Raw genomic sequence first — 12,077 nt, 5'->3', positions numbered from 1 at the left:
CAAGTTATTTGATTAAGCGTTTCCTTTCTTGAATATGGGGGAAAATGTCAAACTATTTTTACAATGTAATACCTATCTACGGAAAATAACAAACCTAATCTGGCATCGATTAAGATGAAAGAAACGGTAAGAATCAGTAAGAAATGAATGCTTGGAGCTTGTATTTAATGGTGTATCATTCCATCGTTTATCGTTCAAAAGCATGTTGTTTTACAAGCATAGAATTTTTAAATTCTTTTCTTGAACAAATGTTATTTATTTGGCTAGTCTATTTTATTGAGACTCATAATTTTACCTGATTAATGCTGAAGTTGCGATTTAGAAAAGTTTTTCCTTCACTTACATGCAACAAAATTAAATTTGATGACTGTCAGAGAATTTAGTCATTTTCTTATTTGTGAAAAATGATTTATGCAGATTTCAACAGTTCGTTTATTCAAACATTTAAAAAGAATGCAATATTTTAAAGTTTTAGTGCCAGATTGGTAAATGTTGCCATCTTAATTTTAAATTGGAAAACATTACGGAAGAAAATCATAACCATCCACGTGTATCCTGCATGGATTTAATATGTTTACGCTTCTGCATTTCTTTTGAACAGACAAGTAATGGACCATTTTGCAAAGAGAAGCAACACATCTATAATTATAAGATTTATTAAAATATTCGCTGGAGAAGCCAGCCACTTAAAATAGTTTCTGTAAAAAAGGAAAAAATATATAATGCTTCAAATAAATCCAGCTAATATAATTTCACGGGTCCAGCTAGTATTCATAATAACAGACGTAATTAAATGAGCTTTTTGCTTTCAAATCGCTTAGTATGTTAATCAATAATAGACCAAAGGAGGTTAAAATAAATGGTGTAAGCCTTCTCCGTATGTTCCATGCGATGAAAATGACGCCATGACATGTCACGGAATGACGTCAAGACATATCATGGCCGCTGCCATAGGCGACCTTCTGGTTGGTTTTGTTTATATTCTAATTGGGATTGTTTATATGTTAGCTTTACATAACGGACCGTTTATAAATCTCGCTTTCTAATTTTAATACTTAATGTAACTGAATTTCTACTTGGTATATGGAAAAATCGCAATGATTTGCTCTTTCAAATGTAATAAACTTCTAAGGATTATGTTAATTTTATTAACAGTTAAATGTTGAGTTAAATTTCCTTTACTATCGATTCTTAACTTCAACTTACCACTTCCGGCCAGAACGTAGTTTTAGAATCACGTCTGAGGAAGAGCGGTATTTAGCCGCGAAATTCTTTGGTCTTAGTGAGAGAGATACCAGGTATTCTGGCTGCACGCGTCCCCCTTTTAAGGCTACTTACTCTCTCGTAAGCTATTATCACGCTAGGCCGTACTTTAGGCCCTTGATAGCTTCGCGGTCTATTAACGTTAAGAAGGCAACTCTGTTAGAATTTTGATAGCTTCAGTTATACCTCTTTAGTTTAGATTAGTTTTGTTTTGTATTATTCTTAGTCTCTTAAGTTCAAAGCCCAAGTGTCGGCTTTATTGTACAACTCCATGACGGAGCTCTGTCAAATCTTATTTTGAATAATAAAGGGTTATTTTACCCTTCCATGTTGTTGTTTCCTGTCACACGAGCTCAAGCGATTATTCGCTTACTAGTTGCTGAGCAGTTGCGATGCAGAAAAGGTTGCGCTCGCTGGGTCCCACAGATGTTGACAGACAATCACAAAACTCGCCGAATGGTTGCAGCGTTTGAGTTTCTTGACCGTTACAATACTGACGGAGAAGAGGTTTTGAAATCCATTGTGACAGGTGATAAGACATGGGTTCAATATGACACGCCTGAAACGAAACGACAATCACAACTATGGAAATTCTCCAAAGAGACCCACAAAATTCAAACGAACCTTTTACAACCGTAAGGTTATGGCAACTGTTTTTTGGGACCAAAAAGGTGTGTTGCTTGTGGAGTTTATGCAGCCTGGAACAACAATTAATGCAGATTCATATTGTGAAACTTTGCGACACTTACGGAGAGCTATTCAAAACACACGAAGAGGCATGCTGACTTCTGAAATTGTTCTGATCCACGACAATGCCCGTCCTCACAGCGCTCGTGTAACCCAACGGCTCCTTCAGCAATTTCAATGGGACATTTTCGAACATCCACCATATAATTCCGACATAGCGCCGAGTGACTTTCATCTGTTCCCTAAACTGAAGCAGTGGCTTGGCGGGAAGCGCTTCCAAAATGACGTGGAGCTAAAAGAAACCGTCACAACTCACTTCCAATCATTGGCGGGGACATTTTATGAAGAGGGTATTGCAAAGCTTGTTCACATATATGACAAATGCCTCAATAGTGAAGGTGATTATGTAGAGAAATAACTGTATTGTACATTACCTTTTGGTAATAAAATCTTTTTTGTATATTCACCCGTCTTTTCTTTATAGCCCATCGGAGGTTGAAAAAAATAGCCCTCGTAATATCACTTAAACGCTACTTACTTACTCATCTTACCGAAAAGCTTTTTTGGCATAATAATTCTTACTTGAGAAAAAGACAAAACACCTTCGCATTTATTAATTATTCTTAATTGATCGGAGGTTGGTTTGTTCCCTTTGAAAAATCAACTAATTTCCGTTCAATGACGAGAATTACTTGGTTAATTGATCACGTTTTCACTTTTAATTATACCTTTCTAAAAGTTTACATTTTAAATTTATTCAAGTCGGCTGAGGGCCCGTCATTGGTAGAAGAAACAAATTAGTTAAAGCTTAATACTTTGACTAATAATAGTTTAATAATAGTTAAAACTTTTAAAGACGCTTTATGTGGCTATGTTTTATATAAAACTCAATTAAAGAAAACCTTCTCTTTTCTCCAAGTGTTTCACCTGGCACAATTTTCCCTTTAGGCCACTGTATTTTCATGAAGTTAAAATTATTTTTATGACACCGTGTTAGTTACTTGCTCAAATATTTTACTCACATAAGAAATAATGTTTCCTAAATGTTAAATGTAAGTCTTTAGTTATGTTCCCTTAACTTGCCAATGGATGGCGAGTGTTTATTTCTAAAACTAACTGTGACACCCTGTTCGTATGTATGCAGCTGTTCGTTTTTGGTGTTCCCGAATAAAGGAGGGGTTTCACTGGAAAACGGTCTCTGTTTATTATTATTCTTTTAATCCAGTTTGATTTAATAGAGAATTAAACATCTTCTTCTGTAAGACCTGCCTGCAGAGAACACAGTGTCTAGACACAAAAAAACAATATCTACTGTAATTATCATAATTATTATAGTAGATTGTGAAAATAACTTTATAAAGGGATAAAGTAAAATAATTTAAAATACATTTAAATAATCTCGAAAGTCACTTTATTATATTATTTATTGATAATTAATTTGGCGTAATTGATAATTAATTTGGCGACATTTGTAAGTGTCGGGTTCATGAGATGTTAAGTCTTTTCGTCTAGACAGAGAAAAGTATAATTAAGATAATTAAAACACAGTAATTAAGATACAATTCTGAATTTTAATGGTGTTTATTTGTTGTTTGACTTCTAAATTAAGAGAAAAGTATATTTGATATTGAAGTAAATCTCATTAAGCAAAGATTTATTGCAGCGGAATCCAACTTTAATAAACAATACTTGTGTTTAATTATGTATGTCAAAATAGTTCCCCTTAATATTCTGATTTACAAGTAGTTAAAATGCAAGCTAATTTTATAGAAAAGACTTAACAAACTTTACGCTTTAAGTGTACGGAAATAGACATTCTTTAAAACATCTCCCTCCTCTTTACTTGCTTCTACGAAGTAAAGGAAGTATTGTAATCCCGAAACATTTCGGGCATCATATTTCAACGGAAGAATCCTTCTTGATCTTTCCCGAACACATCTGGACAATTTTTTTCATGACATTTATACATATGCACAGAAAAAAAGGGACTCCTTTTTTTCCAAAACGGAATGCAAAAGGGATTTAAAATGGATTAAACATGGAATTCTGTGCACCTTTCATTATTTTTGCAAACGGCAGTACCAAAAGCATATTCTATAAAACACCATTAAAATTCAGATTCATAGCAAATGGAACTAATAACTACAATAAAAATGTAGACTATTAATTTGCACTTCAGCTTAAAAAAAATTCTAAAATTATTTTCTACGATTGTAACACTAATCATAAATATTGCTGGATCATCCAAAATAACACTCCTGTTATTAATGCCATTCAGACAATCGACATTAACTGCTGTTACTTTGAAAACTTATATACCTCACTTCCTTTAGAAGAAATCTATACTAGTCTACTAGATCTGCTTAAACTCTTTCCTGCTATGATCACTATTATGAACTTTAGTAAATGGAAAAGCTACCTAAAATGCACAATTTTTCATTTTTCATAACTACATTAAATTTCAAAATCAACTTTTTAAGGTAGTCAGAGGACTTCCAATGGGCACACATTCAAGTACTTCCGTCTGTAATCTCTTTTATATTTATCAAAGAATTTACCTTCCAAAAAAATTTACAACAGCAAAAATTAAATTACTACAAGCACACTTATGGATATATAGATGATCTTATTACATTTAATAATTTTAATAAGGTTGAAAACTCCGAGATTTATCCAGAATGCCTTACACTTAATAAAACTAATCATTCGCAAAATATCATCGACTATCCTGATCTTCAAATAATTAACCACAAAAAAATTTTACTGTTTGACAAAACAAAAAACTTCAATTTTAATACTAACCAGTTAATAAATTGGACTTCCTGCATCTCCAAAAAAGTTATTAGTAATACTATTTTAAATCAAATACAACGTATTAAAAATGCTTGCACAGGTACGATAGATCTACAACGCGAAAATATGCTCCTTATTAAAATTCTCAAAAACAATCTAATACCTAATTGATTAACCATTGCCTTAAAAGAGCAGGCGTTAAATACTCTCTCTAAATCATTTAACTGATAGGGATATGAAAATTTGTTCCTAAACCTGAAAGGCGGTGTAAGTTGGATAACTATCACTTGGAGGATTTGTACATAGCGTAATTACAAAATTGTATATAATGTAAAATATCATTGTTTTCAGACCTTTCTTATGCTGTTACTAAAACAATGAGCCTATTTCATACTCTGTAATCTGCAAAATACCTCGTTGTCACTGAAAATTACTATTTTGCTTCATTTCTTCCTTGTTCCGCCACGACAATTAGCCAGAAATTAATTAATGTCCATTCACTAGTTAGTATATTCAAAATTTTACAGACGCTTTTAATCACATAAAAACTCCGCAACAACCTCCCTCCCACATACTAAGTCCCTCTCACGTACCAAAAATTCTTCGCCTGTAATAATTCAAAGTATCCCCACTGCTGATAACAGAATTTCGGATAGCATGGCCTACACCACCCCTTCTGAGTAAGAAACAGAAGAGAACACTTTACCGACATCCTATTAGAAAGAACGTAAGTTAATTAATTCATATTATGGCCTTTTGTAATTCTTGTACATTTCCTTATTTTTTATTATATATATTTCAATTTTTCAACTTTTATTTCATTTGTTTTGCAAAGATAGCATAGTTTATTACGTTTTTTGTGTTTCATATGTTTCTTATGTTTATTTCAATTGCTTTGAGTTCTATTTCATAATTTCAGTTACGATTACTACTGTTTATTATTTATATAAAAATAGTCTTGAATTAACATGCATAAAATCGAGGGTGTCGGGGGACATTTTACGCAAGTATCTTGTAATTTTTACTACATAATTTGGCTATTCGCTCAAAATTTCTAAAGAATCTATTGTCTTAGCTAAAATGCTGCATTCAGAATGAGCTCTTTGGTACTCTAATTTGGTTTTAATGTCTCACGTTTTCTAAAAATCTATTCACTTAACGGAACTACAATGTTGGCCCTAACTAAATTTGCCAGTTTGGCATCCTCATTCTTACTTGAGTAAAAGACGAAAACCTTCGCGCTTATTAATTATTGTTAATTGAACGAGAGTTGGTTTGTTCCCCTTGAAATATCAACTAATTTCTGATCACCGACGATAATTACCTGGTTTATTAATTTTCTTTTTCAAAATTTGAATTTTTCTTATTCATGATTTAAATTCAAATTCCTTTCATAATCTTTTTCATGATTTAAATTCAAGTCCCTTAAAAAGTTTTTATGAAGTTTTTTTCGTGATTTACATTCAAGTGTCTTTTAAAAACAATTTTCGGAATTAAATTTCATACTTCTGGGTTCCCTCATTATGATACATTTTACTCAATTTATATTAGAAGATAATATATATTAATTAGTAAATAAATTATTATATATAATATATACACCCCATCAGCTTACCCGGCTTAAAATTCATTACTCGGCCTTTACTTCAGCAATCGTTGGTTGTATTTGTCATCATATACTTCCAGTTACAGAAGTGTTTTAAAAGACGAAAATACTCATGTTTTGGCTGCGACAAATTATAAAAATTTATTATTTTAGACAAATAACGAAATATAACTTTTCAATGCAGTCTGTCGGTTAATATGCTTTTATTTGAGAACATTTTACATTCGTTAGGAAAAAAATAAAATTATAAAAGTAGTTTGACTCCAATATGATAATTCAAGGCAAATAAATAATTATTTCTCGACGTAATTTTAATTTCAAATCAGAAATCATAAGTTAACAAACACACTGTTATACAGTAAAATGCCTGGTAACCGTCAGCATCAAAATTAAGGCTGAGTTTGAACTTAAGAATTACAAGATAAAAAATATAAAATAAAATCTGAAATGAGATTTTACATTACGTCCAAAAGGGAGTTTTTTTACGGTTTGTGTGTTAGCTTTCTTTAATAAATATCGTGTTCTTCGAACTTGAACCATAAAATTCAATTCAACAGAAATATCGCAAACTAATTTTAAAATGAGCATATCTTTAGAATTTTCGATACACATTCTCGCTGGCTGGAGAAAAAAATGCTTTTTTTTTCCTTACAGTGTTGCCATTTCTCTCTTTGAAATCGTTGAGTTTGTTAATCAAAATTTTCTAAAATTTTACAAAATATTAAATAGATAATAAAACAAATTTCAAATTTGGGCTTCTAGATGCCCATATTCGGGTTTAGACGTATGTAATTCCAAGTTTGATGGCTCTAAGTATCGCTGTTCATCACAATGCGAGAAACATATATACATTTGTGCAAATTCTTCATTATTTGATTTCTTTAAATATAACACAGGGCTCTAATATTTGGTGGTAACAATTTGAAAAGTGAACCGACATTTTTAGCGAACCAACGCAAAATGCCAAAATGAAATTAATAGCCCTTCTGGGTCAACGCCTTTTGGTCTAATAATGAAGACTTAAATGTGGAAAGAATCGGTCTTATGTTTCTTCCGCTTAATGTATTACACAACCAATGAATTATTCAGAATATATGACCGAACTACCGATCCACGCATAAGGTAGTTTCCATGACTTTCAATTTTGCGATGAAAGATGTTATATTTACTTTGGCTTTTATCTGGAAAATTATAAAACCAATACTTAACGTAGCTATTGGAGTAAATTTCTGCCTATGATCATGCTTGTACAATACGAATAAGAAGATTCTCTTTTTTATAACACGCCCGACAATTTTGTTTCCGTCAGATTTCTCGAGATGACAGTAAACTAATAGGACATGCACTGGGAAAGGAAGGAGATAATGAAGAGGAAGAAGAGAATGATGATGAATACTACAAGGCAAAGGAAGTTGTGGGATAGGAAGTTGATGAAAGATTGCAGACTTTTATATGTTTTGATGAAAACTATTTATCTATGTCCGTTCGCTGCGTATAGAATCATGTGCATGTTTTTTAAATAATCTCTACGATTTTCGATACTATTTATTTAATAGTGTCTTATAGATCAGAAACTACGACCAACGGACTTTGCACACCACTGTTTCTACAGATGACATCACAAAACATGATTAGTTAAGTTCTAGGCATATATATTCAATTATCCGGAAAAATATCTTATTCGCAATCAGTGAGGCTTCCAGTTACGAGAGATATTACTATATATATATCCCTTTGCTTCCAGTTAAGAGAGATATTACTATATATATATCCATTTTCAACCACTAGAAATCACTCAGAAGCCTAGAAACAGTAGACTCAAAACTGTTCAGGTTTTTATTTGTTGAATATACCTTTTCTGTAATGATTTCGGTAAAAAATTTGAAAGCTCCTTCGCTGAGTGTTAAACGGACGGAAATTCTTCTATTCCAAGGGATTTCGTTCACAACCAATCAGCTGCACCCTTTCCTTTAATACTTAAGTAATCCCACAATTTATCGCTTTAATTATCTCCTTCGGGGATGAAAGAATCATAGCCTCCAATATATTGACATCTTTTACGTGCGTGGAGCTCTCCAAACAGGAAAATGGTTGGCTCTGCCGTTAACGGCTCATTACAGCTGTCTGCATTCATATTGCTTTAAAAATGCTTTCTTATTTTGCTGTTCTTTGTGAAATTTGAAATCTACATGATATAGTGAGATATGTCAAATATCTCTTGATGTAGAGTGATATACCATATATACTATATCATATATCGATTGATGTAAAGTGATATATCAATGGGTGTTTCTTTAACTTTCGCCAACTTTATATACATAAGTAACGGAAGTAATGTTTTAGGTCTAAAAATTCCAGAATAAGTTTTTCAATGAATAATAACAAGTAAAGGGCTCCCAGAACACGTTTTTACTATTTTTACACTGATATCTGTATGTGCGTGACCATAGTTTAGTCTAAGACAACTCTTATATGAAACTTACAAAAATTTTCATTTCGCGTATTTAAGGGTTCTAGATTCATATAAAAGGTTAGATTTTGAGTAAAATTAGACAACTGAAGTTAGGACTTTACATCAATTTTTTTAAAACTTTTTTCAGTCGCGACCCTCTTTTATCACTGAGATTTCTTTCGCGACCCCGTCCAGAACCCTATAATATTTTTAAAAAATTTTGTTGGACCCCATAAGTATTGCACAAATCCGATACACGCGTGAGTGAAACTGTAATTTTCCCACTTGTACTGTAATATACTATTGCAGTTTTAGGTCATTAACTTTAATTTCTAATTTTAAGACATATAACAATGTGAAAATTTTAAATAACTAGCAGACGAAATGGCAGCGTCACGTGCAAAGCAAGTAAAATGAACATTTCTATTATAAAAAGAATGCGTCGAAATGTTTTCCTTTTTTCTTTGTCTGTATTGTCTTATCTTTATCTATTTTCAGATACACTGTGTAAAAATATTTGGTAATTGTAAAAATATTATAATCAGTTCAAGAAATATCAAAACTGCTAAAATTTTTGGCGACATTCTGCTGCAGGTCCCGCGACCCACAGTTTAAGAAACCCTGCTTTACATGAAGTTATAACGTTTCGTTTCCTTTGGAAACATACAATGCACGAAACGTTTGAAGACGAAAAGGGGAATTATCACTATGTCTTATAAGATACCACAAAGACTGAGAAAGGTTGTAAAGGACTTTTGATTTAACTCAAATAAAAGTTATTGGAAATATAGCCAGCACTTATGGCTTAAATCAAAGATATTGAATTGACTATAGCAAAGTAACGCAGCTGAAGAAACGTGCAAGCTGGTTCGGTCCTAAAGGTCGGCGTGATAAGCCTAATGGTGAGAATAATACAACGTCTGAGAATACTACTCTTAAGAGACTCCAAATTAGCAAAGTGGCCTTCAGTAGGCAGAACACGCTATGATTCTACCCTAGAAAATTTTTCTTTAAATATTAACTTTTTCTAACTCATTTGAATATTACGCGAGCTGGGGATTTACTTTCTGGCAGGAAAATGGAGATGAGTAAGATATGAAAGTTCATTAATATAAAATAACTGGTTAAAAATTAAACGAAATCTTACAAAGTCCATAACAGTCTTCAATGGACATCCAAAGTGGCGCTTTATTCATACTTACTTACATGGCACTTAATGCTCATAATAGTTTCTAATGAAAAACTGTACTAAAACAAAATCCAAAGTTTTTCAATTTCATTATTAAAGACTTTTGTATCAATATCAATGGAAACAATATATTAGATTTAAGCTAAATCTGACAAAACAGAAGTGATACTTTGAAGCTGTGAAAAGACTAATATAAATAATAATTAAAAATCTTGTATATATTTTTACTTCCTTGTACGAGGTAAAGAAAGCATTGTAATCACCAATTATTCCGGGCATCATATTTCAACGAAAATATCCATTTTGACCGCTATCGAATGCAAATTAACGATGTTTTTTTGTGAAGGTGTACGTAAAAACAAAATAATGGACTATTTTTCCCTAATCGAACTATAAAACTGTTTCATGGATTCAAAAGAGAATTTTTCGTGGCGTCTGTACGTAAGTACGTATCTGGCATAACTCAATGATTAGTCTCAGTACTTTGCAATTTTGTATATACGACTGTTATAACATGTAGTTGTGCACCTTTTTATGCCTTTAGTTTATAAGGTATACCCCCTTTTAGAATGACTTCTTAGTGTGGTGGCCAGCATGTTGGGCGCGTATTCCAGATGTCCTTGGCTCCATTCCCGGCGAAGGCGTTGCTCATTTTTCATCTATCCTGCTTTCAACAAAAATTCTTAATGTCTCTACAAGTGGCACCCGAACTAAAAGGGTGGTGGATGATGATTTTCACACCAAGGCTTTGGCGACTGGGTGCCCTAAACCCCAGTCGCCCTTTAAAAGGGGGAGTATATAAGGTATTTCTCCTGCCTTCGTAGTGTAGTGGTCAGCAGACTGGGCGCGTATTCCAGAGGTCCGTGGTTCAAATCTCGGCGAAGGTGTTGCTAAATTTTCTTCTGTTCTGCTTTAAAAAATACCTAATGTCTGTACAAGTTAATCTGCATGTAATATTTGTAGAATTATCAACAATTTAAAAGTTGTTTAAGTGCGGCTAAGCCTAATTTCTTTTTACCATAGCGGCCATATTTATTTACTTTTGAAAGTTAGCAGAATAGTGAATTAATTCTTCGTACATATTCAGTGTCTTTTTGCCGAGTGGGACCAAAAGGAAACTTTTAGTTTTGTGCACCGAAAAATCTGCCTTCTTGCCTGCTGTCCGAATTGCTTGTTTTTAAGTAGAAACTGCAATTTTAATAGTAAAAATTGTTTTAACTGTACTTGATGTCTTATGTTTTTCTATGTCTTTCAATTTTTAATGAAAATATTTTGAGTTTTTATTGTTTTTGCCTTTCCGCGAAGTAAAAACTAAATTAATTGAATGAGAAATATATCTCTAATGAAAGTTATGGAAATAAGTGTTTCATATTAGCAGTAGCAAATATTATCACCAGTCTGTCTGGAACAGAGGAGAAGGTTTACGAGCAGCGCATGCGCATAACGTAAGCAGTGCTGAATCGTCTGCGAAAACCTGTTTCTTTTTTTATTTGTTTAATTTCTTTCATACATCGTTTTAGATTTATTATAGTACTTGAATAGAACATGTGGCAACGATTACATAATTATTCAGATGATCTAATTTTTGTGCATTCTGAGTTATAAAATGAATGAGATGTAACGCTGTTAAGTGAATCTAGCGCCAGAGTATAGCTAGGATAAATAAATATAGTGAATTTTAAAGAATGCATTTATTCTTTTGTGGTTTATGTGCTATCGACGAAATAGATTTAATTCGATTCAATACGTTTAAATGAATGCAGGAAGAAATGCGTATAATTTAATATTCCGTACAAGGAAGTCATGTGGTGTACACATTAGCTTTTTAGGTATTGTAGTCCCAAATAATAATAAATAATGATGTATATTTAAATAATAAAATAAATAAATAAATAAAATATGATACATTTTAAAGTATTATAATCCCAAACTTCTCAATCTTTCTATACTATTAAAATCTGTGCGCGTCCGTTTGTTTGTATGTTTGTTTGTTTGTTTGTAACATCATCTTCTCAAGAACGGCTGGGTGTAGAGCTTAGCGGAAGGTACCGTTGGATTCGTCGTGTCCGTGGGAAGCCATTTTGACC

Source organism: Stegodyphus dumicola, chromosome 8 (genome assembly GCF_044657685.1).
Source record: "Stegodyphus dumicola isolate Sdum_Otavi_A_Nest chromosome 8, ASM4465768v1".
Taxonomy (NCBI): Eukaryota; Metazoa; Arthropoda; class Arachnida; order Araneae; family Eresidae; genus Stegodyphus; species Stegodyphus dumicola.
This window is presented reverse-complemented; position numbering follows the sequence as displayed.